General features: G+C 51.8%; 2 long non-coding RNA genes across 2 annotated transcripts in view; both read left to right on the top strand.

Moving 5' to 3' along the window:
* LOC122387035 overlaps positions 1–4,597 on the top strand; it is a 29,948-nt gene extending 25,351 nt beyond the window's left edge. The window contains exons 2-3 of the long non-coding RNA XR_006257483.1: positions 3,982–4,116; positions 4,546–4,597. This is a non-coding gene — a long non-coding RNA (uncharacterized LOC122387035). The remainder of the gene's footprint in view (positions 1–3,981; positions 4,117–4,545) is intronic.
* Positions 4,598–6,160: 1,563 nt separating this feature from the next.
* LOC122387036 lies at positions 6,161–7,568 on the top strand. The gene is made up of 3 exons (XR_006257484.1): positions 6,161–6,425; positions 6,927–7,072; positions 7,365–7,568. It is a non-coding gene; the product is annotated as an uncharacterized LOC122387036 (long non-coding RNA).
* Positions 7,569–26,872: the final 19,304 nt, after the last annotated feature.

The following is a 26,872-nucleotide window of genomic DNA, read 5'->3' as shown; positions in this document are numbered from 1 at the left end:
AATATTTGACACCGTTTTGGCTAGTCAACGATCAAATTACGGGGAAAAGCTAAAATTTTCCAAGCTATTTAGCCAATAATGGCAAATCTATGAAAGATATCAACATGAAACTTTCACGACCGTGTTTCCCAATGAATTAGCAACAGTATGATGCATAGTTCACTGCAGTTCAGTCATTACTGGCGTGACATAGTCCCCGGGAACACGAGAGTCACACCCGCCGCTGGCGAGGACGGTCCTAATTGACCTGAGGTGACCTTGTACAGATCGAGGAACAATTTTGAAAGCATTTAGATGAAGATTGAACCACAGATTCGGATTCAGGACCTCAAGAAACCCCACTAAACACAGACATGCGAGGTCAATGACCTTTGTTGACCTTAGAAAGGTCAATATACAATGTAATGTTTCATGTCCTGTCAAAATCTGACATAAGTCACACAGAATAATTTCGTTCTTGTCGATGGGATCGCGTCCAGTTACGCCAGATGTACGATTTTGTCAAAAAGAGTCGGAGGTTTTACCTATTGTGAGGTTATAGCTCGGTGACCTGACATGACCCGAAAATATTTTTTACCGAAAGATTGAGCTGAAAGTTAGCAAGTAGGTAGGCACCCACTAAGCCATGCATATCCATGTGCCAGATTTGGGGTGCTGTTGCACGTGCGCACGTGCAGGGGTCGATTCCAGATCTCGAAGACGGCTGGACCGATTGCGCTCAAATTTGGTACACGGTTAGGGAGCAGTTGGTAGGGTGCCGTGCAAAAGTCAGTTGGGACCCAGTTGGCACGTACGCACATGCAGGGTGCCGCTTCCAGATCTCGAGAACGGCTGGGCCGATTGCGCTCAAATTTGGCACATCACTAGGGACCGGTTAGTAGGTCTTGGGGTGCAGTGCACAAGTTATTTGGTGGTACCCCCTCGCAATTTCGCACGTGCAAGGCCCACCCTCCCGCTCACTCCGTTGGTCGCCCCAAAAGGCGTTTTACTGGTGTGCACGATTACTTTATAAAAATGCTGAAGTGTTGCAAGTGATTGACAAATATTGTCCAAAGCATGCTGCCTTTGTCCGACCAAATTCCGATTTGGGCATAGGACAAAATCGGAATTCTGAAGGTACAAAATCCAATTGGCACCACTCTAACAGATGTGGTAAGGTTGTGATAGGTTTTACCGAACGGAGATATAGACGATCTGCACAACTGACAAGAGAAGCCAACCTCTGTCAACTGGCTGGTGTGCAGCAAGCAGATATTGATATTCTGCAACGGTTATTTTTGTTGTTGTTTTAACCCGCGCCCCACTGGGGGGGGGGCTATTTATAGCCCCCCCTCCCGTTTTTCTGCAATAACTTCCAAACCGCTTGACGTATCGATGCCAAACTTTCAGTACCTTCGGCTGCATCAATTTGACACCTTGTGTCAAAATTTGAACTTCGTAGCTGCCATAGGTCGGCCGGAAATGACGTCAGAGTGACGTCATGTTCGTCCGATTTCGACGCAAAACATTGAACCACGGCAATCGCTCCCAAGAGCTCAGTTTTTAAGCTAGATCCAATTTCTTTGCATGAAAGGACTCAGAATTGACCGCGCTATCAAACTGCTATCTCGGATTTTCAAAATTTTGAAAATTTCGAAAATTTTATATAATAATATTCAAAATTTATATTTTTATATTTTTTTCAAAAAGTTTTTGACTTTTCGAAAAAACCGGAATATATGTGACAGAACGCATGAATATGACTAACTCTAGCAAGTTTTAGCTAAATATCTTCAAAAATGACCAAGTTATACGCATTATTGCAAAAAATTCACAATTATTAATTTTTCAAATCAATTTTTCAGTACGTATTTGACATCGTACACCAATATAAATGGCACCATCGTGTTCCTGAGCTCAAACTGCATCCAATAGACACCTTTTTTGTTGAAAAATTTTAACTTCAAAATTTGACCTTTTTTGACCTGAAAGTGACCTGACCTAAGCTAAATTCGACTCAAAATGACCTTGAATGACACAGACGACATCAAATTCGAAATCTATGGCCTAAATGGACCATAAAACATGTGTCACGTGACCGACGCATGATATAATATTTTCGTGACCTGTGATGACCTGACCCTGACCTGAAAATCAAAGTACAAGTTTGGTACCCTCAAGGTATCTAGAGCATCTGTTCACGAGTGTGGAAACCAAAAATGAGCCTGATCTGACTTGTAAGACGGCGGCCAGAGTCCAAAATGTGAACAAGCCAAAGTGCTAATAATTTTTACTTTGACCTGACCTGTGACGTCATCGGTGACCTCGAGGTCAATGAAATTAGGTTTCGCTCGACAGTTTTTCCGGGGCTATCAGACGCCGTTTGAATTTTGACGATCGGCCCAGTAGTTTCGGAGTTAGGAGGGGGGGCTATGAATAGCCCCCCCCCAGTAGGGCGTGTTATACACAGACCCCAGTGGGGCGCGGGTTAATCTTTATTCAATAAGGTACCTATGTTAGAGCTGTTGTGCCTATTTGTTTATACACCAAACAACATCGGTGATAGCCAGATAACTATTTCATGGCGTGCAAAGAAAGACTGTTCAAGTTACCCAACGGTCGGGTTATTTGAATACACCGTCACTTGACGGAGAAGCAAGGCTTTACTTCACATTTTTCAAAAAATATGTTCAACTTGAAACTTGATGCACTCTATGGCAATGACTCTTGTCAAGTTGCTCTTAGGACAATAAAAATTTATTTCATTGGCTTCCACTCGCCAAACCCGCTTTTCCTATAGCTCAATCAAGGGATGAATCACTGGGTGGTTCTTTCGACCCCTCCTCACCCTCCTGCAATTGAAGTTAGCCGTTGGCAAAGACACTAATTCGTGCAGGGGCTCATTTTCACTTGTCCTTTTAATGTAATCGGTGACTTAAGCCAGCCGGCCAAATGAACAAAAATCCATACAAACCCAGGTGATGCCACGGGCCCACGGCCCTCATCCTTGTCAGCGTCCACTCCCTCGGCGGCGGCGGCGGCGGCCCGCCGTGCCGTGCACCGCGGCATGTTACCTCTCGCCGCGCCAGGGGCCGCGGGGCGGGACGCTACCCCCCGCTGCGACAGGCGACCCCTGGGCCTGGGCACCGCCGCGGCGGGCGACGGACGACAATAGCGCAAACAAAGGATAGGGCCGCCAGTCAGCCGGCGTAGTGAATGGGTAAATCCTTACTCGATAACACAGCAGGGACTGCTCCACGAACACGGGCAGGCCGTACGGCAGTAGACATTCGATGGAATAGGCGATTCGGGCGTAGGTCAGCCGGGCGTAGGTCACCCGGGCGTAGACATTCGATGGAGTAGGCGATTCGGGCGTAGGTCAGCCGGGCGTAGGTCACCCGGGCGTAGACATTCGATGGAGTAGGCGATTCGGGCGTAGGTCAGCCGGGCGTAGGTCAGCCGGGCGTAGACATTCGATGGAGTAGGCGATTCGGGCGTAGGTTAGCCGGGCGTAGGTCAGCCGGGCGTAGACATTCGATGGAGTAGGCTATTCGGGCGTAGGTCAGCCGGGCGTAGGTCAGCCGGGCGTAGACATTCGATGGAGTAGGCGATTCGGGCGTAGGTCAGCCGGGCGTAGGTCACCCGGGCGTAGACATTCGATGGAATAGGCGATTCGGGCGTAGGTCACCCGGGCTGATCCCCTTGGAACTTGGGAAAATTTTCATCCCACCCTGGGTGTCGTGCCTGAACCTACCACTAACCTGCATGCGGGTGTACGTAGTGCTCATAAAAGCGTGGCGGCGCCGCTGCCTCAAACCTTAGCTGGTCCGTCTTACCCCACCTTCCCCTATGTATGCTGTTGGTAAAAATATCGCTGTGCAGCCGCTCGGCTGTGTCCGTGCTGGCTGTGTCAGTGTGTGACACTCTGGTGTCAGTGGTGCAGCGGGGAGCTGGCGGCAGCTCTGTCCGACTGCAGTCAGCTGACACAGCTCTGTCCGACAGGGCCGGAGGTGACGGAGCCGAGGTGGCCGGGATGGTATGGGAGTGGTCTGTCAGTATCGCTCCAGGGGGTGGCTGCCGACACCATCAGTCACCTGGCTGACCTGGGACGGACGGTCACACTACTGGAGATATACGGTGAGCAGCGGCAGCACAGACAGGCCGCTGATATACGAGATCAGCGAATGGCGGACACCGAGTTGAGGTGTGCCGGTGTCGCACCTCATGGAGACAGGTGCGATACATAGCCAATGTGCTTTGCGATATAATTAAGCTAACTGAGCTCCAAAATGGAGGAGGACTGTTCACTCAGTGACATATTCGTTCAGAGTTAGTGGATCATAGGTACTCATAACAATTGTGTTGCACTGTTCAATGAAGTTCAATGCATTTGCTTAACTGATTACCTACATATATCATAGCACTGTTCAAGCACTGTTTTACCATTGCCTACTGTGTCAATAAAACCATGTGAATTATTAGGTGTTGTTTCGTTTTGTCATATAGGTATCGACATGTATTACAGCCAACTGATCCTGTCTGTATGTGTGTCTGTGTGTTTTCCAGATTGTACTGATCACACGGCCGGCAGCCTGGAGCCCCTCACCAGGTGCCCTGGGCTGCGGTATCTCACCCTGTCCGGCGGCTTCCCTGACACCGTGAGCCTGGAGCCCCTCACCAGGTGCCCTGAGCTGCAGCGGCTGTCAGTCACCGCCGCCGACCTCCCGCGACTGAGGGGGCAGCTGCCGGAGGGCCTCAGACTCCTCAATGTCATAGGTGATATACCTCAGATCACACATGTAATGCCGGTATATGCAAATGAACAGGGGAGACGGCAAATGGACGAACGAATCAGCCTCAACTAGCAAGTTTCACCGGTAATCGTGTATATTACTCGTATTGTGGTGAGAGGGGGAAGGGGTTCAATGCATGCCCTTCGATAATGTTCATGCTTGTTGCGCATGCATGGAATATTAGTGTAACGTCACGGGGTGATTTAGAAGTTTAGGTACTAGCGATAGTTGCATTGTCACAAGCAGCAAATTTCCGAACAAACGTAATGAGTATTAATCGACGACTGACACTGACTGACTACATAGATAGCTCGCTGACGACGAGTCTGAGCAGACTGACGAGACTGACTGGCCGCAGCACTGGCGCGGCGGTTATACATAGTATAGGTGGCGCCACGATCGAAGGCGGCCAGCACGGGAATGCAGGCATTGTTACAAGAGAGCAAGTATTTCAATGGGGAATGATTATAGACATAGTGCAACCAATGAGAGTAGTATAAGTAGTTTCATAGACTATTGTACTACGCATATACTTATCGCATATAGGTACTTATTATGTTCATAGTATTCACATTCTTCTACATACCTACCTATGACTGCTGAGTGCTGGTGCTAAATATCGTTGTGCGGCCGCTCGGCTATGTCAGTGCTGGCTGTGCCAGTGTATGACACTCTGGTGTCAGTAGTGCAGCGGGGAGCTGGCGGCAACTCTGTCCGACTGCAGTCAGCTGACACAGCTCTGTCCGACAGGGCCGGAGGTGACGGAGCCGAGGTGGCCGGAACGGTACTGGTTGTGTGATGATCTGTCAGTGTCGCTCCAGGGGGTGGCTGCCGACACCATCAGTCACCTGGCTGACCTGGGACGGACGGTCACAGTACTGTATATATACGGTGAGCAGCGGCAGCACGGACAGGCCGCTGATATACCAGCTCAGTGAATGGCGGACACCGAGTAACGGTGTGCCGTTGTCAGACCTTATGGAGACAGGTGTGATACATAGCCAATGTGCTCTGCGAAATAATGAAGCAAACTGAGCTCAAAAATGGAGGAGGACTGTACAATCAGTGACATATTCGCTCATAGTTAGTTGAACTACATATTGCGATTGTAATGCAATGTTCAATGCACTTCAATGCATTGGCTGAACTGATCGCATATCCATAACATGGATATGCGATTAGATAACCAGAACATTCATGTTGTCATGTTCATTCATTCATGTTATCATATTCATTAATCATTCATGTTTAAATGGCATATCATATAGTTATACCATGGCTTACGGTGTCCGTAAAAACATGCGAATTCATAGCTGTTTCGTGTTTCCATATATCGACATGTATCCCAGTCGGCTGATCCTGTCTGTATGTGTGTCTGTGTATTCCAGACTGTCCTGATCTCACGGCCGGCAGCCTGGAGCCCCTCACCAGGTGCCCTGAGCTGCGGATTCTCACCCTGTCCGGCGGCGTCCCTGACACCGTGAGCCTGGAGCCCCTCACCAGGTGCCCTGAGCTGCAATATCTCACCCTGTCCGGCGGCGTCCCTGACGCCGTGCTGGACAGTCTCAGCGGCTGCCCCGGGCTGCAGGACCTTACACTGGGGGAACTCCAGCGGCCGGCAGAGACGGCCTTCACAGCAGCAGCGTATACCAGGTCAGTCAGCAGACACTGGCGAGGGGGCGTCCTGTCAGACACTGACACTGACACAGTGACACTTGATACACTGACACACTGACACACTGACACTAACACAGTGACACACTGACACAGTGACACTGACACACTGATAGTGACACACTGACACACTGACACTGACACACTGACACTGACACACTGACACTGACACACTGACACTGACACACTGACACTGACACACTGACACTGACACACTGACACTGACACACTGACACTGGTACACTGACACTGACACACATACACTGACACACATACACTGACACACTGATACTGACACAGGGACACTGACACTGACACATTGACACTGACACACTGACACCGACACATTGACACTGACGCATTGTCACTGACACCAACACACCGACACTGAACTACTGACACTGACACTGACTCGTACGTCCGGCCGACTGGTGCCGCTGTGTTTGTGTGTGACGGCTCTGCTGCTCTGCTCTGTTACAGACTGGTGAAGTCGTGTCGGAAGCTGGACCGTCTGTACCTTCACTGCACGGCAGACACCGGCCGGGCCGTGCTGACCGCCCTGAAGGAGGCGGACCTGGGCCGGGACAGTGATGGCTGGCCCCGTACCATCTGTCTCGATGTCCCCGGTAGGTGAGAGGGCGCCGCGCGCCGCGCCTCTGACCAGTCAGTCCCTCACAACAGACGCTGCACGGCGCCACCGGCCTCTCAGACACACACACTCGACCACCGCCGCCGGCCACGTCACGGACGGTGACGTCACGCGTCACGGCCACCAGGGCCGACGGTGACGTCACGTCAGCCGTCTGTCCTGTGTGTGACGTCACTGGCCGGCGGTGTGTGGACATGGCTGTACCGCTGTCTGTGTGTCTGTCTGTGTGTGACGTGTCCACCTCAGACGTGTCTCTGCTCTGTCCACAGGGGAGCTGTACCGTCAGCTGAAGAGACGGGAAGGCGGTCGGGTCGAAGTGAGGAAGTGGGAGGATTGATGCGCTGCACTACCGACCGTGCAGTGATGAGCTGACTGCAGAGAGGCCGAGCCAGTCGGCCGGGGCCGCCAGCTGACTGCTGCCGTGTGTGCTGCACCAGCCGGCACTGAGAGCGGCGCCGGTCAGCCGGCACACGGCCCCGGTGTCCGCTCTAGTGTAGTGATCTAGTTGTAGTAGTAGTAGTGTAGATGTAGTAGTATCACACGGATGTGATGTAGTGGGTAACTACCCGGCGGGTATTGTGGGTAATTGACTGGACGGATATGATCTAGTGGGTAATTACCGGGCGGGTATTGTGGGTAATTGGACGAGAGATGTGATGTAGTGGGTAATTACCGGGTGGGTATTGTGGGTAATTGGACAAGAGATGTGATGTAGTGGGTAATTACCGGGCGGATATTGTGGGTAATTGGACTGTGGTATGTGATGCAGTGGGTAATTACCGGGTGGCTATTGTGGATAATTGGACAGTGAAAGTGATGTGACTGAGTGTAGAAACTGATCGTGACATTGCGATATTTTGTATATAGAACCCACATTTTAGCTTAGCTGTATAAATGGGGGCCCTCCCGGACCGTCCGACTCGGTTCACCGCGCCTGGTCCACGCGGCGCGGCCTCGGTCACGTGACCGTCCCCCGGTGGAGTCGGACGGCTCGGTCACGTGACCGCCGTGCCGGGTCGGGCGGCTCGGTCACGTGACCGCCGTGCCGGGTCGGCTCGGCGGTCAGTCGGACGGGGACGCTGTCTCACGGGCACCGAGGTGCACAGTAGTGATGTCAATTACAGAAAATCAGAATACCGATACCTAACCAAATACCAACCGAAAATCCCGGGAAAATACCGAAACCAAACCAACTTGGGAAAATGAGGGAAATACCAACTTTTTACCGATTTCTTAGCCTCTTATACATTAGTGAGGGTTCATGATACCAACAAAATACCAAACACATTAGGTACGATTGAAATACCAAGTACCAAGTTGGTATCGGTTTGGTATCGGTATACCAAAACGTTGGTATCCGATTGACATCTCTAGTGCACAGCTCGCCATGTTGCGTGCTCTGGATGCGTCAGGGCCTCGGCTAAGGAATTTTGACTGGTGGGCCACTTTGGCAGCGACATGGACTGACCTTCGTAGCCACAGCCCCCCCCCCCAATTTTCGGTTTCTCCCCAGATTTCGGCCACTTTATTCTGCAAAAAAAAACGTCAGGATGGCATTAAAAAAATGTAAAAAACGGACCTCGACCCCTCCCCCCCCCGACTCTTCAGAGAGAGGAGAGAGTAGAGAGTAGGGACCCACAACCCTCTCAGTGGTGATACTCCGGCGGTGCATATAAAATCGCACAAGTATGCACAAAATATTGACGCAGATAAAACTTTGGACGATAACTTACGGCCGGTCGGATGTTAAAAATCAGCGAGCCCTGAGTGGATCGCTCGCCGACTAGTCGGAGATTTGGAAGCGGTCGGACGGGATCGGGCGTTGTCGGGTGGATCGGGAGGAATTGTGAACAGCACGAGTGCAACTTAACCCGCGCCCTGCTGGGGGGGGTGTTTGAACACCCCCCCTTGTGGTTTTTCGCGAATATCTCAAAAACGGCGGCGCGGAGCGCCGCCGTTTTTGGTACACCTTATCATACATCAATTCTACACATGTTGTGAAAATTTCAGACCAAGGTCATTCAAGGTCAGGTCACCAGGTCACTTGAAGTGACCTCACCTCATAAAAAGTTTCAATGTCTGTTATAGCTACACCGAGTGACCGATCGCTTTGAAACTTTCAGCGATTGCTAAGGGCAATAGCATGTACAAAATGTATATCTCAGAATTTTGATATCGATGACCTAAGGTCAGGTCAATTTTGCGACCTCCCCATTATAAGTCAATGGGAGAAAATTGAAATGCGCCTCTTTTGGACGAAAGACATTATAAACACTCCCAAACACTGAATTACAAGTGGTTTAGACACACTGTACATGAAAATGGTGTCCGTGACCCCTGTTTATGCCCTGAGGTCATCTTAGGTCACGAATGGTATCTAACCGTTTTTCGCAAATAACTTTTGATAGAGGCATGCTAGAGCGATGAAAACGCCTTAGATGTGTTCAGCTAAACGATACTGATCGACTGATATGCAACATGACCCTTTCCGGTCAGGTCATGACCTTGACCTGAGGTCAAATTTTCAAGTTGACCTTTCAAGGTCAAGTTATAGTTCATTCGATGCGTCTTGACGAGAGGAACACGATGCCGGTAAAAGTAAGCTCGTACAAGGCTTGGGTCAAAAGTTATTGCAGAAAAACTGTTTCCGAAAAAATCGGCTATTTTTGCAGTTTTTGCCCCCTGCAGGCAACACCGTTGACGTTAGGTCAAATCTGAGAACATTACTCAGAAAGGGCGTTAATAGGGCTATCGAATGCGCTTTTCCGCGGCGCTGTAGCTCTATTGGTTCCCGAGTTATGCGTTGGCTTCTTGGAAATTGTCGACATTCGACCTGGAAATCGGCGAAATTTTGCCTTCAATGACCTCTGGTGACCTGACCTTTGACCGGACCAAAAAATTGACAGAAGTGATTTCCTCATTATTTTTGGCGCTCTTTCGAACGCCGCCTTCCGCGTATCGCTACGTGGCCCAGGAGCCGAGTTAGAAGGGGGGGTGTTCAAACACCCCCCCCCCCCCCAGCAGGGTGTGGAAATCCAGGACCCCCAGCAGGGCGCGGGTTAAGTAAAGTGGGTTGTAGCAGGAACCCCAAGAGGGAGCAGCAGCCGCAACATCTCTGAAAATGATCATGAAGCATATCGGTGTCGCATGGAAAAGAATTGACTCAAAAGTCCAAGCGCACTGTGCAACCCTAATATTTTTCTAAAAAAAAAAAAACTAAGTTATGTACGCTTTTGGTGAACAGTATCCCAAACCTCAGATTTCTCTTTGGTGTCTGAGTGGAAAATTCTAGCCATCCAAAATGTGAGAGTGGAAAATTATCCATTCTTATTCTTGAGTGTCATCTTTAGCCCAAATGAGAATTTTTTTGGAACGCGGACTGTGAACGGTTCGAAATTCGTCCAACTGGTCAGATGTGTGACTGCAAGCATCATACCGGTCGTGAAGACGCATAATATCGCTTGCAGACTTCAATCGGCTGGAAGTCGCCGACACTACCTCTAGTTTGACTCTGGCTTATATCGTGTATATCGACGAGCCGTGTGAGATCGCTCGCAGGCTTATACCCGACCGTCTAAACTGGTCTGTTCTTTATTCGTAGTTTTTCTTGTAACCGACTGGTCTGCGGCAGATGCTTATGTGACTGCAACCACTCGATCGATCGGAAAGCTTGCAAGATCTTTCGCAGACTTCGATCGGCTGGAAGCCGCCGACACTATCTGTAATTGACAGAGGCAGACGTCTTTCACGATTATTGCATAAAATTTAAAGCCTCGTTCACACTTCACCGGATTGGACCAACGGACGAGAAACGGACGAGAACTGTCAGCGTCCGGTGATGTCCGTTTGTTTCCGTTGGACGTCCGTTTGTCATCCGTTAATATCCGTTCCATATCTGGTGGTGTCCGGTTGAGCACACCGGACACCACTGGACATGGAAGTACTGTGACGTCACATGAAAATCGAAGTAAAAATCATACAGCAAAGACGTAGGTGGTGGATTTTTTTTTAAGTTGTGGGTACTATAGTCCACCCAAGAGGATATTGCAAACAATAGGTTGAAGTTTTTCACAAGAATATGTTTCACCGATGGGTACTTTACAGCCTGAAAATGGACGATAAGATCTGCTGTTTCAATTTGAAAAGTGAAAAATGTGAAAACTTCGATTTTTCGGAAAATCACTGGTGGGCCAAATTTTTGAGGCTGGTGGGCCATTTCGGGTCACTGGTGGGCCATTTGACCCACCAGTTAACATGTTAGCCGAGGCCCTGGGATGCGTGTTGTGACACTCACACGGACAGGTATATATCAATACACTACTGGATAGGCCGTCCGAGCTGTATAGGCGGTGTCAGTTGAGACGGCGGCTCACAGCCGCGCCCGCCCGGCCGCTCCGGCAAGCGGGTGTCTATTCTACTCTCTGTCTTCTATACATACACGGGAGGAGACGCTTGAGCTGTATCATATATGTAGCCTTCAATAAACCAATGAGCAGTGTGCCGAGTGTTTGTCCGGCTGCACCGTCCGCCCCGCCCCGCTGTGAGCCGTCATTTTCCGCCCCGCTCCGCTGTGAACCGTCATTTTCCGCCCCGCTCCGCTGTGAACCGTCATTTTCCGCCCCGCTCCGCTGTGAACCGTCATTTTCCGCCCCGCTCCGCTGTGAACCGTCATTTTCCGCCCCGCTCCGCTGTGAACCGTCATTTTCCGCCCCGCTCCGCTGTGAACCGTCATTTTCCGCCCCGCCCCGCTGTGAACCGTCATTTTCCGCCCCGCTCCGCTGTGAACCGTCATTTTCCGCCCCGCTCCGCTGTGAACCGTCATTTTCCGCCCCGCTCCGCTGTGAACCGTCATTTTCCGCCCCGCTCCGCTGTGAACCGTCATTTTCCGCCCCGCTCCGCTGTGAACCGTCATTTTCCGCCCCGCTCCGCTGTGAACCGTCATTTTCCGCCCCGCTCCGCTGTGAACCGTCATTTTCCGCCCCGCTCCGCTGTGAACCGTCATTTTCCGCCCCGCCCCGCTGTGAACCGTCATTTTCCGCCCCGCTCCGCTGTGAACCGTCATTTTCCGCCCCGCCCCGCGCGGTCACAGACAGTCCGCCCCGGCGGAGCGGAGCGGCAGTCTCCGTACACCGTCTCCGTACCCGTCATATACGGACCGTACAGCGGCCGTACACACTGCAGTGACACTGCAGTGACACACACTGACAGACACGGAGAGACACCGACACGGACATACACGGTCCCCGGCTTCTGTCCGGCCATATCCACTCGAGCTACAGCGAAACATGTGATGAGTGAAGGTAAGAACTACTCGACTGATGTGGTATTATAATCAGCACCAAGTCCCCCCGTCCCGGCCATACAGCGGTGCGGCGCGGCTGCAGAGCTGTCTGCCGACTGGTGCGGTGCCGCCGGCCGTGGCCACTCGTCTGTCGGCGGCCCGGACTGCAGTCGGTGGCCGAGCTGCCGGTCCCGGCGACTCGCTGCCGGCTGGGCTGACCGCCGTCAGTCACCTGAGCGGTGCTGGCCGGCCCGAGCCGGGGCTGCGGCGCGCCGCGGCACCTCAGCGACGCACCCTCTGGGACACTGAGCGGCGCGCACCGGTGGGACGGTCTCTGCCGACTGTCCCTACCCCAGGAGTGGGACCGGTGGGACTGTCTCTGTCCACTGTCCCTACCCCATGAGTGGGACCGGTGGGACTGTTTCTGCCGACTGCCCCTACCCCATGAGTGGGACCGGTGGGACTGTCTCTGTCGACTGTCCCTACCCCATGAGTGGGACCGGTGGGACTGTCTCTGCCGACTGTCCCTACCCCATGAGTGGGACGGGTGGGACTGTCTCTGTCGACTGTCCCTACCCCATGAGTGGGACCGGTGGGACTGTCTCTGCCGACTGTCCCTACCCCATGAGTGGGACCGGTGGGACTGTCTCTGCCGACTGTCCCTACCCCATGAGTGGGACCGGTGGGACTGTCTCTGCCGACTGTCCCTACCCCATGAGTGGGACCGGTGGGACTGTCACTGCCGACAACGACTTACCGCTGTATGAGGATTATCAATAGACAGGTGTGACATATTATAGTGCATGTATGGCCTAAACTTTTGAATTCTTTTTAAAAGGGGAAAAACGCAAGAAATTACCCAACGTTTCGCATTTATTGCTTAGTCATATGACTAAGCAATAAAGTCATATGACTAAGTCATATGACTTTCAAAGTCATATGACTAAGCAATAAATGCGAAACGTTGGGTAATTTCTTGCGTTTTTCCCCTTTTAAAAAGAATTCAAAAGTTTAGGCCATACATGCACTATAATATGTCACATCTTACCGCTGTATGCTGATGACGCGTGCATAGTGCATGCAGTACGCGGACGACACTCAGGTTCTCGTGAGTGGCAGGCCCGGAGACATTGGTGCCCTTGTTATAGAGTTCTGCACGGCTGCAATTTTCCACAGCCTAGCCGCCCCACAGCCGTGGCTCCACAGCCACAGCCGCCCACAGCCGTGGCAAACTGTGGGCAGCCAGCCGTCAGCCGGCCGTGGATACTTTCAATGAAATGCAACCAAATAGTATATAAGTTGTTTTTAGTTGAAAGATATAGCCAAAGGCACATTGCAATGATCTATAGATTCTCAAGCTCATGAAGCATCATAGGTTAAGTGCTTGTGTATCTGGCTTTAGGCCGAAGGCCTGAAGCCTGATGCGCAACACATGCCTACACAAGCCCTTGCAAGGGGTTAAAAAGATGGGTAGGTAGGTACTTATGTACATCAACAGAAAACATAAACAACGAACCAGAATAGAAGCACTAGCAATGTAGACATCTAATGCCAAATCCTGAAGCATAGTTGTGGGACAGAGCAACAGACCCTGATGCTTTTCATTATCAATGTTAGGTATGGAAAATGAAACTGAAGTTGATGGCCTGTCAAACAGTGATTGTCTAATCAAAATTCCTGCTTCTTTCTTACCTTGCATATTTTCTGGGGTGTGATATGCCAGGCTTGAAGCAGCCTTCTGAGCAAGTCTCAAACTAATTTGATATGCAAGGCATCAAAACACTATTGAGCATCCAAGAAAGAAAAACATTTATCTATTTTGATTTTTCCAAATAATGATCTTCGCTCAAATCCCCAAGGCCGTGCAAGCCACAATTGCCTCTTTCAATCAAAAGTTTTACTTGAGTTTTTAATGACGTCAATAGCAAGGAAGTGGCAATAAATTGTTTTGTGTCACTAAAAACAGCCATAAAAAATTATAATTATTGAATAGTAATACTATACAGTTAAAAACTTGCTCTAAAACAAAGATTAGGTATCAAACTTTTACATTTTCAGAAGAAGACGTCATTTTATTAGTAAAGTCAACAGCTTGCGTAAGAAATATTGTGTTCATGGTTTTCACCGTCATGTGAATTACGTGTTCAGGGTATTCACCATCATGTGAATTAACCGTAAGTAAGGTTCATGCTCACTTATAATCTAATTCCATTGGCTTCGTTGATCAGCATTTTCTGTTAGCGATCACTCACACACCAGTTAGAACATAAAGCGCAAGTTTTATATTATGTAATTGGACTTGCCGAAAATCCAGAAATACATCTAAGAGTTATTTTAGATAATATTTTATGAAGCTTTTACCTGCCTTTACCTAGGCGTGATTTCTTTTTCTATTACCTGAAAGAATTATTGAACGCAAGTCTTCAATAGCTGTAAGGTGCTCTCCTAATGACCAGGTGATGAGGTGGGATTGATTTGAGAGGGCTGTGACAATGTAATATATTGTATTTTCTGAAACTGTCAAGTTCTTGATGATGAAGGAACAATTGGTACCTATAATTACTATTCTATACCAAAGTGCAAACTCCCCTAGAGCAAATGGTAAAAACATTACAGGTTTTCAAAGGCTTCACCACTTTTAATGCTGCTGGGCATCCTTTTCATGATTTTTACAGGCTAGACTGCTTATCAGAATGTAAGATTAAGGATTTAAAGTTTTATATTTGAGTACTTAAGATTGAGCTTGAAATCTCACAGCCGTGGCCACAGCCGTAGCCGTGTTCTTGGAGATATTTGCAGCCGCCCCGGCCCACAGCCGTGGGGCTGCAGCCAGCCGCGGCTGCAGCCGGCCGGTGCAGACCTCTACCTTGTTAGCTCCATGGAACGTAATCTTTCGCAACTTGCTCACTGGTTTGGCAAAAATGGCATGAAAATCAACGCTAAAAAAACACAGCTCATAGCTCTCGGCACTCGACAAAATCTTCGACAGGTACCAACCATTTCTATCAAGTTCATGGGCACGACTGTCTCCGGTTCTCTCATGGTGCGGAACCTGGGTGTCGTATTCGACCAATTTATGACTTTTACCGCGCACATTGACGATGTGGTTCGGCGCTGCACAGGCATTTTAATCGGTTTGACTCACTGCCGTCATGGTTTGCCTTCTGCGACGCTCACAACTCTAGTCCAATCTCTAGCCGTATCACTTATTCGCTACTGTCTTAGTGTCTACGGAACCTGTAACGCCACACAAACTGGTCGGCTACAGAAAGTGTTGAATTTCGCAGCACGCGTCATCTCCGGGCGTCGAAAATTTGATCATGTGAATGACGTCCTTCACGAACTGCAGTGTCTTTCGGCGCGCAATTTACATGTTTTTCACACGCTGACATTGTTAAAGCGCATTCTGTCTACCTCTCAGCCCGAGACGTTATCCGCCAGCCTCACGCTTCGACGACATGTTCATCAGCGCGACACGCGACAGAACGAGCTGCTGAATGTGCCTACCATTAGATCAGAATCCGGTAGGAGACGCTTTTTATACTCAGCCGTGACCGCTTTTAATGACTTACCACAAACGATTCGCGACCTAGGCCTGAGCCCATTTAACCAGTGGCGCAGCCAGAACTCTGGCGACGGGGGTGAGAGACGTTCGCGATGGGCCCCCCAGCAAAGTGGGCCCCCCCTCAACCTAATGGGGGCCCCTTACCAACAACGAAAATTCAGATCATTGTCCTGATCATTACCAGCCAAATCGGGGAAAAGGACAAATATCTCTTGATCTGAAGAGGCACGTAAAAAACAACAGCATATTTACAGAAACACGACCATTCTGCCCATATTTGACGGACAGCGTGCAATTGATGGCCAGCGGCCACTCAAATGTTCGGGCTAGGTCAAAAAGCTTTTAAAAAGCTCAACATCAGTTTTTCGACTATTACTTTTGATATAGGAGACGAGGTAGAGTAATGAAATTGTCTTGAAGGTGTTAGATCATACATACGGATGAGTTGATGACCATCATGAACTTCTCAAGTAGGTGGGGGCATGACCTTGATCTGCGGTCACATTTTGAAGTTGAACTTTTTATGTGCAATTATAGGTGTTAACATTCGATGCATGTTAACGAGAGAATGATGACAAAGTAAATGTCTCATAATTTTTCTCACCAAAGTTCTTGCAAAAGTTTTTAGCAAAACGATTTTGGTAAAATGCGACTATTTAGATGGTTTTGCCCTCTGCTCTGTAGCCAAACCATTGATATGAGGCATTGAGGTCAAATCTTAAAGGCGACAGCGTTTTGAAAGGCCTATCGAATGAGTTGTTCGGCGAAGCTCTAGCTCTTTGGTTCACGAGTTATACGGTTATTTGTGAAAATATAAAAACTAGAATTTATTCGTCGTAATCTTGTCTTTGTATTTATCATTATTTTATCATAATTTCATCTTCGATGACCTCAGCGATGACCTAATCGAAAAATGACCTCTACGATTCTGAAGCATCCTACAGCTATCTGTTGCTTTTTCCGTCTTTCTAGCCTTCTTAAATTATGCTCGGGTCGACGGGTTTGGCCGATACGCCCCCCTCCCCGTCCATGGCTGATTGCACGCGTTAGAGAGCTATCGAACCCACTTGCAGCGCGCTATAGCTTTATATGTCCTCGAGTGTCGAAATAGGCGAAACTTCTCCTTCGATGAACATGATGACGTGGGCTTTGGTCTGAACTGCAACATGACTGAAGTAATTTGTCCATGATTTTCGACGCTCTTTAGAAAGCCGCCTACCGCCGCACTTGTCGCTACGTGACCCTGGAGTCAGGTTAGAAGGGAATATTCAAACACCCCTCAGGGGCGTAAAACTGGAAAGCCTGGGGCCCTGCTCTGCGGGGCACGGTCGAGCTAGGCTAGAGCCAGCTCGGGATGTTTACAAGCCCACGTAAAGCCCTCAAGAATCTGCATAGAGCACAGGCCTTCCAAGACTTGGGGGGTTAGCTATCAACAATCGACATGGTCTTTTGAGACCTGCGTGGTGGCTATCAGAGGTCGGTGGGCCCCTCAAAAGCCGGTGCAGGAGCCTCAGGTGTCAGTTTGGAGCCATCATGGACCGGTGTGGAGTCCTGATGAATACCTAGGCGTCAAACCCCTAGACGTCAGGGAGGGGCCGGGCGGTGAGGCAGGCACAGGCCTGAAGAGAAGAGGAATTTTCAGATGTCGGCTTGGCATCTTAAGGGCCCTGCATGGCCTTCTCAGAGGCTGACAATCGTGCTGCGGGACCTCCATGAGCCTCAAAAACCTCTATGGGCCCCCTCACGCTTGGGGTATGCTTGCTTCCTAGTTCCTGAAGCATAAAATCTCTGAGTCTTGAGATGGGCCCATTAGACATGAACTGGGCCATCAATATACATGTGGTGAGTTGACCTATATCAAACATGCTATCGGCTCAATCAGGATTGGGATATGCCCTCTCAGACCCAGACCAGGCAAGGAGTACGGACCCTCCCACACATCGGATGATCATTTCATTCCTGGGATGAGTCTTCTCAGGCCTGAACTGGGCCCTCTCAGACCTGAAATGGGCCCCTCTCAGGCCTGAAATGGCCCTCTCAGGCCTGACATTAGCCCTCTCAGACCTGAAATGGGCCCCTCTCAGGCCTCAAACAGGACCTCAAGGGCCTGAAATGGGCCCTCTCAGGCCTGACATTAGCCCTCTCAGACCTGAAATGGGCCCTCTCAGACCTGAAATGGGCCCCCTCAGCCCGGAAATGGTCCCTATCATGTCGAAAAAGGGCCCCTCATACCGTAACTGGGCCATCTCAGGTCTGAAATGGTGCCTCTTATGCCTGAAATGGGCCCCTCTCAGGCCTCAAACGGGCCCTCTCAGGCCTCAAACGGGCCCCTCTCAGGCCTCAAACGGGCCCTCTCAGGCCTCAAACGGGCCCTCTCTGGCCTCAAACGGGCCCTCTCTGGCCTCAAACTGGCCCTCTCTGGCCTCAAACGGGCCCTCTCTGGCCTCAAACAGGCCCTCTCAAGCCTGAAATGGGCCCCTCAGGCCTGAAATGGGCCCCTCTCAGGCCTGAAATGGGCCCCTCTCAGGCCTGAAATGGGCCCTATCAGGCCTCAAACATGCCCTCTAGGGCCTGAAATGGACCCCTTCAGGCCTGAAATGGGCCCTCACAGGCATCAAATGGGCCCTCTCAGGCCTGAAATGGGCCCCTCTCAAGCCTCGAACAGCCCCTCTAGGGCCTGAAATGGGCCCTCTCAAGCTTCAACTGGCCCCTTCAGGCCTGAAATGGGCCCTCACAGACCTGAAATGGGCCCTCTCAGGCCTAAAATGGCCCTCTCATGCCATGGAACGGGCCCTCCTAGGCCTTAGATGCACCCCCTTAATCATAAAATGGGACTATAAATCCTACAGGGGGGCTATCGGGCCTGAAAACTGTTTTTCAGTCCTATGACGGACCTTGACATTAGTGATAAAAAATTGTCAGGCTGCATAAAGTTACAGTTCGAATCGACGGTGGGCCCCTAGGATAAGAGACGGGGGTGAGATCTCACCCCTTTCACCCCCCCTGGCTGCGCCACTGCATTTAACCCGCGCCCCGTAGGGGGGGGGCCGAAACGCCCCCCCCTGTCCTTTTTGGTCGATATCTCCTAAACGGCTGGAGATATCGCCACCAAACTTTCAGGACCCCTCCGGGCATCAATTTTACACATTGTGACCAAACATTTTTCTGGAGGCTATGATAGGTTGGCCACAAATGACGTCAGAGTGACGTCATGTTCTGTCATTTTCGACCGAAAAAAGACCTTCGCGAGAAGACCTGTCAGGACTACAGCTTTGAAGATACAGAAAAATGATCAAGACATAAAAGGTGTAGAATTGACAGGGCTACAAAACTGCTGTCTCGAATTTTTGAAATTTTTGAGTTTAGACCCCCAAAAATCAAAAAAGCATTTTTTTGGATATATTCGCCAAAAAATCCAAAAAGTTTTTTGAGTTTCGAAAAAACCGGAATATATGTGATAGTGCCTACCGTCTTCTATCTACATACCAAATTTCAGATCGATACCTCGTTTTTTGGCCAAGTTATAGCGAAAAAACTGTTCAAAAATGATGACGTCAAATTTTCAAACTCAATTTCTGGCAATTCTAGAACTTGTAGAGCAAAACGAAGACCACCATTAGACTCCCCGTGACGAGCTGCATCGAATCGATACCCATTTTATGCAAAAATATCAACTTTGAAATTTGACCTAATTTGACCTGACCTTGACCTGACCTTCACCAAAACGTGACCTAGGCTGGCCCCAAAGGCTGCCTAACCCACATAATCGCATTTGTCATGTAAAATGGACCATAAAACATGTATCACACGACACATTCATATTGTGACCCCCGGTGACCTGACCTCGCTGTGACCTGACCTGGTATCAGTGACCTCAGATAGCAAAGTATGTGTTTGACGAACAATGTACCATCGATGGTTTTCAATAAATTACCAATTTACTCGCTTTCACAGCACATTTCTTGAATTGCCTGTGAACGGTGAAAATCTGACCTTTGACCTGACCTGTGACGTCATCGGTTTGACCTAGGTCAATGAAATTTGGTCACAAGGTAGTTCCCGGGTGGGGCTATCGAACGCCGTTTGAATTTTGAAAATCGGCCGGTAACTTTCCGAGATCTTAGGGGGGGGCCGAAACGGCCCCCCCCCCCTACGGGTGGTAGGGTCCGCCGGTAGCCCTACGGGGCGCGGGTTAAAAGAGAGCTGCGGAGGTATTTGCTCCAGCAACAGACCGATGCCGGCTAGTGACGACCCGCTCGCGGGAAGTGTGATTGGGTGTGCGTTTGTGAGAATGAATTCGTGTACGATGTGTGTGACTAACTATCCTTATTTTTTAATTGTGACCCTGATCCTAGCCCTCGCCGGCACAGGCCATTTTGAGTCCTTCGACGGCACAAGGGGGGGGGGAATGGTACGACCCCCCTCGCGTTTGGCCCCTGATCGAGCTAGAGCTTCGCGGAAAAAAACGAGCGTGTTGCCCGTCACGAGACGAAGCCGATGATACCCAATTTTAAGGTCCTAGATCATCGGGTGACCTTCCAGGTCAGGTCAATGACCCAAAAACCGGGAAAATCGGGACCTGTTAGAAAGTCGTAAAGTGTGGCTGTTATGTGGTTTTCCGGGGTGCTGATCACGAATATCGTGTTAGTTTTGATCAGAGATGATGTTTTTAAGCATTTAGACCAGGTCGGGCCAGGTCAGGTCAGGTCAGGTCAACCGGTAAGGGTTGTGACGGGTATTCGTAATACGTGTTAACCACCTCTGACAGCTTCGTAACATGTTACGAAGGCACCAAAACTACTTCGTAAATGTTCAAATGGTTGTTAAATTCGAATTCAGCTCCAAAAACTAGCCTAGAAACATGTAAAACTCAAAAAGTGAACCGAGGTCACCCGAGGTCACCAAAGGTCAATGAACTGACCTGACCTTCAGGTGACCTTGACACCCACCCTAATGTATGGGAGCAACATCAAATCACATGATAGAACGTTTGAAACCACGAAAAGCTTGCAAACGCGCGGCTAATGCGAGCCGACATGCGCCGAATCGTGATTTCGGCCAAACATGGTCACGGAAAAGAGGTCACAGGTCAAAGGTCATTGGGGTCAGGGTCATGAAATTTTCAGGGAACGTGTAAAATTGATCAGTGCGAGGGTACTTAAAGTTTCGTTGCAATCGGCCGCTTTTTACGCGAGTTATTCGCGAAAAACCTTAGGGGGGTTGTATCAACCCCCCTCCCCCTGTGCCGGCGAGGGCTAGAATAGCCACGCTTGTGTGGAATGGGTCTATGATGTGAAATAAATAATAAATAAATAGACTGTCCCTACCCCAGGAGTGGGACCGGTGGGACTGTCTCTGCCGACTGTCCCTATCCTATATGTGAGTGTCCGTTTCTGCGGCGGCCGCTGAGCCCCCAACCCTGTCCTTCTCCTCTCCCCAGTCCGCTGTGCAGGGTCGCTCCAGGTCACGTGGTCAACTGGGTGTCTTCTCCAATGCACCTTGTATTCGTCGATCGACCTTACACACCACCGTGCAGTCACATGGCTACGACCCGACTCCTCTCCGTGCAGTCCGACGCGCCGGCATGGCCCCACAACTGGGACAAACGGCCGCCGGGGACACTCCTATGTCCGATGTTCGTCTCCGTCCACACCGGAGAGGACAGGACAGGCGGCGGCCGGCCGACGCTGCCCGCGGCGCCGAGGTGACAGCCTCAGACCTCACTGCTCCCAGTAGGCTACACTGGTCAGGCCGGTCCGGCGGCGGCGTGCCATCGGCCGCCGGCCAGCCGGCCTCCCCGTACTGACCACTCACTCACATACAACACACACCCTGTTTATCGAGAAACATACACAACATACGCTCTGAACTATGTAATCAGCAGTCACCAACGAATAACGATGGTCTTCCATAACTCAACTGTCTCAAATGTCCCGCCCGCCCCCCCCCTGATCATCCCCCGGTGCCGTCCCAGTGGTCGGTCGGGGCTCGACCGGTGGTCGGTCGGCAGACAGACCGACCGGTCACCGCCAGGTCACGGCCGGCCCACTGACAAGCACGCCGTGCCGCCGCAGGGGCCGTGGCCGTGCTCCGGCCGTGCCCTGACCGGGCTCACCGGCTCTGACCCACCGCCCTCAGAGATCTGACACCAACTACCGGCTGGACGAGCCGCCGAGCGGCCTGTCGACCGACCGCTCCCGTATGGCAGCGGGCCGCCGCCAGCTGCACCACCAGACACCGACAACAAGCACCGACACACTGTCACAGCACATCCAGCAGCCGGCTTGTCTCGCTGTCAACCACGTGCCCTCGCCTGTCCATCAACGCACTCACAAAATCAACTAATCACCCTCACCTGACCATCAACGCACTCACAAAATCAACTAATCACCCTCGCCTGTCCATCAACGCACTCACAAAATCAACTAATGACCCTCGTCTGTCCATCAACGCACTCACAAAATCAACCGGTCACCTCTCGTCAAATACACACAAAATAATACCGAGCTCACAACCATTCCCGTATTTATCGGAAAATCCCACCACAGCAGTCACCCCCGTTGCCGTCGTGTGGCCTTTCCGTTGCCGTGCGGGACGATTGTCAGCCCCCGTCCCTGCTGTGGCCAGCGGGCGGCTCCAGCACAGCGGCGAGCGTTACTGGCTGCAGCCGGTGTGTCCGTGCCCACAGCCGGGTGCAGCTGTTGGAGGCCGTGTTGGAGGCCTGTGTGACGTCACACCGTCGTGCCGTCCCAGTCCGTGTCAGTGTCCGAGTGACAGTGGTCTATATATATACAGTGTCAGCTGTGTCCAGCTGCTGGTGCTCCGACTGTCAGCTGAACTGACACACTGACACTGCAGCCCCTGACAGTGTCAGACCGGCCACCGGTCAGTGTCAGCTGCCGGCACGGAGAGCGGTCCGGTGACACTCCCAGCTGCAGCCCCTCCCCGTGGCTGGTGCCGCTGCATCCTTATTGTGCCGGTGGTCAGCTCCGTCAGAATCCACCACAAACAGCTGCCGTCACTCCTCTGCCGTCGCTCCGACACTCTATTCCGGCAGCCGGGCACCAAATAGCTGCAGTGGCTAGCAGTGCATTCACTCCACATGGACACACCTCTCCGAACCTCTCGCCAGACGGACCCGTCTCGGCCGGAGGGGGCGGTGAGGGGGGCGGTGAGGGGGGGTGAGGGGGGGGGCGAAGGCGGCCAGAAAACGGCGCAGCCGAAGCCAATCAGCAGACGCTTCTGTGGCACACGCGCCACGCACAGACCAATCAGCAGACGCCTCTGCGGCACGCGCGCCACGCACAGACCAATCAGCAGACGCCTCTGCGGCTCTCGCGTTACGCACGGACCAATCAGCAGCGCCTCCCGCGACTGGCTCCGGCCGGCCGCTGGAAAATGGCCGTAGAAAAGAGGCACACCGCCGACACCTTAGGGCTGGTCAGTGGCGGTCGGTGGTGTGGTGGCCGCACGGCACGGGGTGGGGCCGGGATGACATGTCGTAGACGAGATGGTCTCCGAAACACCCGGGAAATCTGACGACCCAGCCGTCCCCAGCCGGCACGTCCCCAGTCGGTACGTCCCCAGCCGTCCCCAGCCGTCCCCAGCCGGTACGTCCCCAGCCGGTACGTCCCCAGCGTCCCCAGCCAGTACGTCCCCAGCCGGTACGTCCCCCATTGATACATAGGTAGTTTGAACAGCTACTTTTTTGCTCCGTTGGTTTTGATATGCAAGATGACATGAATGATTCGGTGTAAAATGTCACGGTCCCTGCAATACACAGTATCACTTCGCTGTCTGACATAACGCTGTAGGTGTGTCAGATTCTTCTCAATGCCAGAGCGTTTTTCCTAACGCGAGCGGCAACGGGGCAGGGGTATGACCCCCTGGCGATTGACTTATATGGCATCTAGAAATGTTGGGATATTGTGACCGCGGACCGGCCGTGTGGGGCCGTGGAACAGGATGGGTCGGCGGCCCGGAAGTCCGGCCGGCGAGCCGCCTGACCGCCGCGCGGTCACCGCGCATGCGCTCTGTGCCGTGGTTATATAAGGGCGCGACCTTGACCGGGCGGGGTCACCGTTCCGTGCTTCTATCCTCAGGATACTGAAATCCTTCTCCTCCACGCCGCAACCCCCCTCCGGGCTGGACAGGCAACTTTATCTCATGCGGGCTGCTCCCTTGGAGCGGCACCGCTGCTCCCGAGGGAGCGCACCCCGTAGCCGGGTGCAGTGAGTACCTTGGGGCTGGTCGGCCTGTCCTTCGGGATGGGCTCAGCCCCGGTGACTCACTAGGGTGCCTGCCCAGACCAATGTCTCCCCCTAATTCCTATCATCCTTCCGGCTCTGAAATGGTCTAATTGGACCGAAAGGGCCTAACCCAACAAAACAAACAAACCGCGCGGGGTCAGTCGGCGGGTCGCCGTGTCCGTGCTTGGTCTTCGGTCGCTGGAGGCACAATACACCGTGTCATGGTATATGCAGCTTTACTTGGCCTTAACATATTTTGGCGCGGTCGGTAGGACCAATAACGTAAATGGGCTGCATATGAGTTTTTAAGAAGATTGCTGTGAGAGTTCTGTGACGGCCTACGCAAGCTCGCGGTGGAAAAGGTGGACGGAGCCGGTGAGTAGAGACTTTGGGTGATGAGAGGCTCTCTCCAGTAGAGTTCAGTATAACAAACTATGGATTTATCTAACCATTTTCCTTTCAAGAGCCTCGAAATTTAGTGGAGAGTCGGGGGAAGTGTGGCAGAAATGGTTCCGCCGATTCGAAGCTCAGACGGCGAGCATGAAAGCCGGGGACCGGCTGGCGGCTATGGTGGGTCTTTTGGACGGAGTCGCACTGGACACATTCGCGTCACTCACCGAAGAGTCACGGAAGGACTACGGCAGGGTGGTTGAAGCACTGGAAAGTCGGTTTGGTCGGCAAATAAGCACGTTGCAGGCTCATGCCGAACTCAACCGAGTTTGCCAGTCACCTTCGGAGTCTGTTGAAGACTTCTCAGCCAGGATCAGAGAGCTGAGTGGACTAGCTCAGCCGGCTCTGCCCAGCGACCACAGCGCTATGGAGGGATTCCAGTGCGGCCGATTCATCTGTGGCCTCCGTGACACGCAATTGCAAGAGAGGTTAATCAGCCAAAACGTATCCACACTGACTGACGCGGTACGCGTTAGTAAAGAATTCGAGGAGACGAGGAAGACGATCAAGGCAGTGCGAAATCATGAGATCGACGTCATCGGGGCGGTCCGCCCGGTCGGGGGTGAAGCAACCGTGGGGCAAGCAGAAAAGACTGTGACGGACAACAACCGGCTCACAGCCATCGAAGATCATATTCGCGGGCTACACGAGTCGATATCGGCCATCACAATGGCGCCGAAGACGACAACTGATGCGAGTAAGTCTCGCCGACTTCCCCGGTGCTACCGCTGCGAGCAGCCGGGTCATTTTCAGCGAGACTGCCCCGAGCGTAGCCGTGGTTCACCTAGCGTCAGATGCTTCGGGTGTGGAGAATTGGGTCACCTCAAGCGACACTGCCCCATTTCATTGCCGTCGACAAGGGATGGGCGCGCGCTGCCGCTCTGCTTATGTTGTGGGCAGCCGGGCCACTGGATGGCGGGGTGCCAATACCTCCAGGGTGGCAGTACTGGCGGAGGCCACTCCGAGACAAGAGCTGCTGATCCCCGGCGGGGCGCCGGTGTGCATCAGGAAAACTGAACCGGACTGGAGCCGTGGGACAGGCCCCAGTCCTCTCTAAAGCGTCCCCGCTCACGGCGTCGGCCGTTCGGGTCGTCATTCACGGCGCTCCGACATGGGCGCTGGTGGACACTGGTGCCGACTTCACCATGATGCGAAGAGGATTTTATGAGGGGAACCCAGCACTAAGAACAATCCGGCTCAGCCCGAGCACGCGCAATGCTATCGGAGCGGGAGGTACCTCCCTCCAGATAGTTGGTGAGTTGGAAAACCTCTCATTATGCATTGATGGAGTCAGCTTCCGATGCCCGGTAGTGACCGTGGCAGACGACCTCGTGTACGACGTGATACTAGGTCGCGACTTCACGTGCATGCATCGCACGGTCATTGACGACGACGCTGGCTCATTCAAGATTGGAACCATGCGCGTTCCCCTGCCGAGCCGCGAGCAGGTTCGACCAAGACGTGCGCGAGTGCGATTACTGTCGAACGTCGTCATTCCAGCACGGTCAGAGAGCGTGGTAGCTGGTAAGCTGGAGAGAGTGGACGGCGTGCAGAGTGATGAAATGGGTGCAGCCGGGATATTCGAGCCATCAACCGTAGCGGGGCGGGAGGGACTCCTGACTCCAAGGGCTCTGGTCGTTGCAGACGACGACGGGTGCGTCTCGATCATTTTGACAAATGTTGGGTCTGAAGAAGTCCGTGTTCTCAGAGGCAGTGACCTAGGGACATTTTATGATGCCACAAACGAGAAGGACTGCGAGTACAAGTTGTGTCTGGCTGCAGACGGAGGCGTTGGGGACAGTGATGATGATGACGTTGATGATGTGAGCTGCAGAACAGAAAGGCGTCAGAATACGACGGTGACAGAAGTACTTGATGTGGACGGATCTGACTTCTCAGCGGAAGGAAAGGAGAAGCTCAGAACCATTCTCAGCGAATATGCAGACATCTTCAGTCAGTATGCGGGTGATATCGGCAAGACAGATTTGCTCGAACACCACATCGACACAGGGGAGGAGCAGGGTTGTATACGACTCAATCAATAGCAATCAATTCAATCACGACAAATTTGGGAAACCAATCAAATCAATCAAGTCAGAGCAGTTTTCGGGAATTGATTCAATCGACTCAAACGCGACAATGAAAGGAATCAATCAACTCAATCAAACGACTCAAACCAAGACATACATTAGGTTTTTTGCCCCACCAACTTGGAAAAGTGTCCATAGCAGT

This window comes from Amphibalanus amphitrite, unplaced genomic scaffold (genome assembly GCF_019059575.1).
Source record: "Amphibalanus amphitrite isolate SeventyFive unplaced genomic scaffold, NRLGWU_Aamphi_draft 000271F_arrow, whole genome shotgun sequence".
NCBI lineage: Eukaryota > Metazoa > Arthropoda > Thecostraca > Balanomorpha > Balanidae > Amphibalanus > Amphibalanus amphitrite.
This window is presented reverse-complemented; position numbering and strand designations above follow the sequence as displayed.